The 6,547-nt window shown below is 38.4% G+C and overlaps 1 long non-coding RNA gene across 1 annotated transcript; it reads left to right on the forward strand.

Annotated features, from left to right (window-relative positions):
- The first annotated feature begins 417 nt into the window (after nt 1-417).
- LOC140684798 (uncharacterized) lies at nt 418-5,334 on the forward strand. The gene is made up of 2 exons (XR_012057610.1): nt 418-555; nt 5,184-5,334. It is a non-coding gene; the product is annotated as an uncharacterized lncRNA (long non-coding RNA).
- The last annotated feature ends 1,213 nt before the right edge of the window (nt 5,335-6,547 follow it).

Consider the following 6,547-nt stretch of genomic DNA (forward strand, 5'->3'; position numbering starts at 1 on the left):
CTGACTGTTCCATAATACACCTGTGGTCAGTATATAGAAAAGGTATTTGTCTTTTTCACAGCCTAATATGTCTTTTTTATCTCCTGCAGAGCAGCTTTATACAATTATAAGGTGTCAATGCTATGCTCCAAATTGCCTGTGGTATGATAACTTGCAACCCACACACATGGTACTATTCCTTTGTACGCTCTTGCTATATTGGGCTACCAGGTGCTGTTATAGATTCCACTCTGTATAGACAAAAAATGTTAAGACATTAATAAATACCCTTAATCTTGCTATGCCAGTTACAATAAGCACAATTCAACAGTGTTGAATTCCATGTTCATGAAATTCATTATATGTTACTGGAAAAAGAAACTCCAATCTGTCAGTGAAAGATGATTAAATGGCTGCTCCTGACCATGTTTGGATTTACTTTGCTGTCAGCACTGTGACAATGTCTTGAAAAGCGAACAGTTGAAGATAAGAACAATCTTGTCTGCCTTTCGTAATCGCTGTGGAACTACAGGAAGAAAACAGTGGTGCTTTATAGTGATACTACAATATTCTCTGGTGAGTGGGTTCCTGTAAGGTTTCTAGATACTTTGTGGTAAATACTTGAAATTCAGAATTTTGGTTACTTGCCTATAAAGGTGTAGTCCCAAGTGCCTAAAGGGATGCTGTAAGTGGCTGGTGCCTGGACTTCTACAGATAAACTGTCCTTCCTTCATACACAGTGATTTGTCTGACACAGAAGGCCCAAGATACTTAGACCAGTAATTTTCCTGTTAATATTTATGTGGTTACACTGTAGATGTAAAAGGTTTCTCATCCTGTACAGAACAGGTCCTCTCTAAGAACTGGCCTGTTTCCTCAAAAGAGCATTAAGCTGTGGAATTAAACCTTTCATCATACACAGCTCTAAGCCAGTTTTTCTTTGCTATGTGAAAGCATAAAGTCCCCTTGTTATTGCTTAATTCTTCCTACTGCAGGGAAGGTGTTGAAGAGCTAACAGGCAGATCAGGAACTACAGAAAATTGAGGTATGGAAGTAAGGGAGATTTAGCCATAGAGAGGCGATGTGGTGCACATTAATAAGGAAGGAGCAGGGAGCAGAACATGCTCATGTTGACGTTTCTTATCTGCAATGCACAAGACAGCTTTGATATCAGTTGGAAAATACCCATAATATGTGCATAATTGGTATAGGGAGGAAATTAGGCACTTAAATGCATGACTAAGCTGGGACTTTGAGACACAGATTGCCAATATAACTTTAATGAATGGTAGTATCCTTTTCCTGCAGTGGCTTACAAAGCTGTTTTCAGAATGTATAGAGCCACCCACAAAGGTAGCTCTAGTTTCAGCAGTTGCAGACTGATGTCATATTTATGTTTGAAAGACAAGAGGGATTTTTCTCTTTTTTTCTGCTATATGTGAGGTTGCAGGTGCTCTAAATGCCAAGGCTTGCTGCACCCACTGGAACTGCCAAATAAGAACTAATATTAATAAAAAATAGCAGTAGTAGTAGCAGTATGTGCCTTTGGTCCACTGCACTGCCAAAACTTCAGGGAAATTAACTAGATCCAGCTGATACTCAGACTTCAAGTATGAGGAGGATTGAGATTCCAAGTATTGGGAGGATATGGACAGGTTGGTGTGAAAAGTCATGAAGAATTCCTTGTGCCTGAGGAAGGTTGGGTGACAGTTTGATGGACTCTGCAGACTGAGATGCCAGAAGATCACCATGACTATACCAGATTTCCTTTAACACTTTTTCTCCTGCTGTTGTGTAGAGAATGGAAAGATGAAACAAAAGAGTGAAAGCACTTTGAGTAGACAGGGATGTTACTGGTATGTGTCTTTGTGCCAAAAAAGCTCCCAGCTTGAGGTGCTTGATACTGAACTACAGCTCCTGTCTTCACCCGCGAGCCCAGAGATGAACGAGCCCATACTAAAAGCTGTGCCCTTTCAGGGAGAATGAGGTCTACAGGACACCCATGGCATGGTGTGCTTTGGCCTCTGTGCTGCCTAAACCCAGCTTATCAAGCACTGTGGTATGGCTACTGAACACCTTGTAGTTGTCACTTGTTCCATACATCCTGTAATGTACATGCATCCCATTAGCATGACCAATATCCTAAAATGATACCCAAAACCTTTGTTTAAATGGAAGTTCTCTCAACCTAGTTTTAATGTAAGAGATTAGGAATGGCTGGACAAGAAGAACAGCTCTGAGCTGTTTGTTGAGACCTCTGCAATGAATTATTCATGAATTCAAGGCCACAAAACTGTGTTGAAACTATTTTATTCAGTGAACCTTTTAAATTTTTTGTTGTTATTAAAAGAATGTAAATGGGAAGAATATTCAAACAAATGTTAAGTTTCCTCTAATATTTGCATATGAATCCAAACCAAATAAAACTAAGGTTATTATTACTAAGGGCCCATCCTAATCCAGAGGCAAAAAAAAAGTTGAATCATGTTTTTTACTGTTTTAATATATTTGTTTTAATATATATGTATATATTTAGACCATCTTAAGTAATGTGTAAGAAAATAAGCCATTCTTTTAAACTGAAATTAGTATGATTCCTCTGGCTTACTGAAATTTTTTTAAATGGACTTAAAATCTGCATTTAAATCACTGGAAGAGAATTGAATGTGCTTTTAAAGCTGACGCTGGCCTGTACAAGTGGATGACTAATTAATTTTGCGTTTCTTCATCAAAGAGCTAGAAAAAGTGGTTACAGGATTCTTTTTATTTTATGTACAATAGTTTATTTACATGCATCTGATCTTGCTGGTACTTAAGAAATAGATGTACATTTTACATAACTTACCTGAGTCTAAAGGTGAATGAAGACTGCCCTAATAACCATTAATTAGTGAGCTGTGTGTTATTAAGAATTCATAGATCTGACAAAACAATGGTATTTATTCTAGTCAGAAATCTATTTTTAAAAAATTGATCAAATATATGCAAGTTTGAAAGTCTGGACTCAACATGAGCTGAAGCTGCAGATTAATGGTGAAAGAAATAACCTTTTAAATGCAGTTACCCACATTTACTTTTGCAGTCTCTACCAGCAGGGAATATTAAAACCTGACTCAATGCCTTTGAGGGTGTGACACAAGCTTAGCAATGTAATTCAAAAGTAAGGTTTACGGTGCTTCATTAATGCATGCTAATGGGGCCTTGCTGCATAATGGTGTATGAGTAAAGCTTTCACTTGTTTCTTTCAACTAGGTGAAACATTACTTGAAAATGCATTTCAATTAGTTATTCTCTTTGCTGCATAATATTCAGTGAACTAGGGTATCTCTTCCTTGCAGAAAATCATATTTACTGGTGTTCAGATAAGGCTGTTGGTACATGGGGAATAGTTGCTAAATGTGTTTGTATGAATAAATATTTCTTAAATTCCATCCTTTGTATGTTTTGGATCAGTCTCTTGCCAGGAGATACAGGTCCCACTAGGCTGTTGCACATATCCCTATCACTGCCATGTGTGTCTGTCTCACAGAGACAGCAGGCTTCAGCAACAATGTTTCCTGTATCCATTTAATCAAGAGGTTTCACAATGTTATTTTGCTGTTTTGTTCCAGACTCCAGCCAAAAAGCTGTGAAAATATGAGGCACTGAAAGAATTTATAGGATGGAGTAAAATGTTTTTTGGTTAAGCTATTTCCCTTTCCTCATCACCTGCTTTATTCTGTCCTACTATTCTACTGCCTACTAAATTTCTTAGAAATATGTGCAGCATTTGGGTCAGTGTTCTTTCTTAGTTCTTAGAAATTAATACATGTAAAACATTCCTTCATCCCTTTGAAGCTTGTGTATTGATCAGTGAACCACAACTCCCCTCTGTCCTGATACTTGTGTGACATAACTGTTTGACAAGCAGAGTCCAGTTGCTTTTGCAATCTTAGTCCTCTAAAAATTATGCAATGTTTCTTTAAAATACCTCATGCTGATAGCCGTCCTTCCACATCTGCCTACCTAGGAAGGAACTATCTTCTGTTTATGGCATTTTATGCAGAATTAACAGAATTAGACAATAATTCAAAGTTAAGCTATTGGAAGAGCGAATTTAACTGCAGCAGGAAATACAGGGAAAGTAATAGGAAAAAGCAGATTCGTTGGGATCAGTTTACTGAAAAGCCAAGAGACTGATCATTATGAAAAAAACCATAAATTAGCACTTAATGCAATGTTAAGATTAGGAGAACAGCCCTGGAATCGATGGTATTTTGGATTTCTTTCCTTGTGAATGAATCATTAGTGTTTAGAAGTCCATGTAAGTGGTGGAAAACTGCAGGGGGAAGGAAAGGGTAACTCCATTATTCCCGTGAAGAAGATTTCAATAGATGCATAGTATTGTTCAAGCAGTTTATTTTCTGTGCTAATTGTTATTTAGGTTCAGTTTCCACTTTCTAACTAATATCCTCAATGCCTACATTAAGTATCTCCATTCCTTAACACTTTGGGGATGTCTTAGTTGAGTTACAGATTTTATTCCATGCTGATATTTTGGTTGGGAAAGGCATTTTTTCTGAGCATGCTCTTCTCTCTGATGGGAAGAATTATGGTGGTCTAGAAAGGATACAATTCTTGGTACAGAGCTTTAGTATCTTACACTGTTTATGCATAGGGTTATATTGTTCATTGCAAATAAGGAACTTGAGGTTTAAAACTGGAAAAAAGAGAGAAGATCCTTTAGGCTTGGAAGTCATTCTTCAAGCTCTGAATGTCTTCATAGCCTAGATTTCTTCTGCTGGCATTGGAAATCACATATATGAACAAAATCTAGTTTTCTTGGTGTTGAAATTTGAAAATAGATAATGTTTTTAGTTTTGGTTACATATTACAGCTATTGGTAAAGACTGAGGACTACGGAGGTTGCTAATAAAGATTACCCAAGAAGTTTTCACTGATATCCTAAACCCCCCTGAAATATCTTAAGCTGATATCCTAACCCCCCCTGCCCCTCTCCACAGCTTTTCAGTGCAGGTATTTCTAACCTACATAGTCCCACTGGACTGCAGAATATGTGTTTAGTGTAAAAAATGTTTTCCCACTATCTTGAAACAACCATCAAGGCAGGGCACATCAAACCAAGCATACACTTTTGAGAAAGCAATTTCCTTTTATTTAGAGGTAATTGTATTCCTTACTCCTTGGCCCATTTTTATTTCCAGCTGCAGATAGAATAAAAACTGCTGTGTTTTCCTGGGGAACACAAGGAGAAGGATTACTATGTGGCAGGACAGGACATGCCGCCATGGAATCTGATCCTGGGACCAGCTACGCACTTGTAATTCAAATTAAACACTTCTTTCATGCCCAAAATACAGTGTAATGTACATACCCATAGCTCATTACAGATCACAGAACTGGCCGATTTATTGAAGTAAATCAGTATTCATTTGTCATTCACATCTTGTTAGACTCAGAAGAAGAGATAGTAGTTGGCGTAAAGTGTCATGGTTACTCTGAAAACAGCACCAGAATAGAAACACACAGATGGACAATACTAGCCTGTTTTTTTAAATACCAGTTCTGCATAGAATATTAATTATTAGCTGTGTCACAGTGTGCCATTATCTGTTTAACTGTTTAAGCACATGAAATTGTTAGACGCACTTTTGCAGGTCAGCAATTCTACAAGATGCACAAGCCTGTTTGTTGCTGATATAATGATGAATTGTAGATTGTCCCTAAGTGAAATAAAAAGCCTGTCTGTTACCATCAAAAGATCATAACACTACTTATGTACAGGTATGTAAACATTACTCCGTTTTTACAGCAACTGAACAGCTTCTTGATGATTTGCCATAATGCAGTGGGGAATGTTCTCTGGAGAAGTTCCATATGCCTTTGTTCATAAATGCACAGAGAGGGAAAAACAATGCGTGCCAGAATCTCCTTCCTCAGTAGTAATAACTAATAAACACTTAGTTTGTGAGCAACTCAAACTAAACGAGTTACCCACTTCAGGCTTTGATTTACTGGTGCTGAAGTGGAGCTTAACTCTCGTACTCCCTTTCCCTCACACCTCAGCCGTCTCAGTCATGGCCACATTCCCTTCTTTCTACAAACATCTTATCTTCACTCCTTCCTCTTCCCTGTGCCGGCTCTTCGGCAGGCCCCGGGAAGGGGCAGGGGGCGGATCGCGGAACCAGTGCTGGAAAACCTCCAGTGAAAAAAGGGATGTTGAACAACTTCCTTTGCTGGTAAATCACAGAGCTGTTTCAGCCCATCTCTTTCCTGGAAATCCTTGCTGGTTCTTACATCTGACGCATCACAGCCCTTTTCATACTTTCGAAACCTGACGAAATCTCTGAAACGCGCTTGTTGGGTTGTTGGGGTTTTTTTGGGGTGTTTTCTGATTTGTTTTAATTTGTTTTTAAGAGCAAACAACGCAGCTTCCTCAACCTTGTATTATAGGTCACACTTTGCTATTTCTTGTACTTGTTACTCTCACGTACGACATCCTGCTATCTTCACCACACGTCCCTCCCATGGCTCTGCGAGGGCTGGACCGAGGCGAAACACTCGGGAC

This window comes from Taeniopygia guttata, chromosome 10 (genome assembly GCF_048771995.1).
Source record: "Taeniopygia guttata chromosome 10, bTaeGut7.mat, whole genome shotgun sequence".
Lineage (NCBI taxonomy): Eukaryota > Metazoa > Chordata > Aves > Passeriformes > Estrildidae > Taeniopygia > Taeniopygia guttata.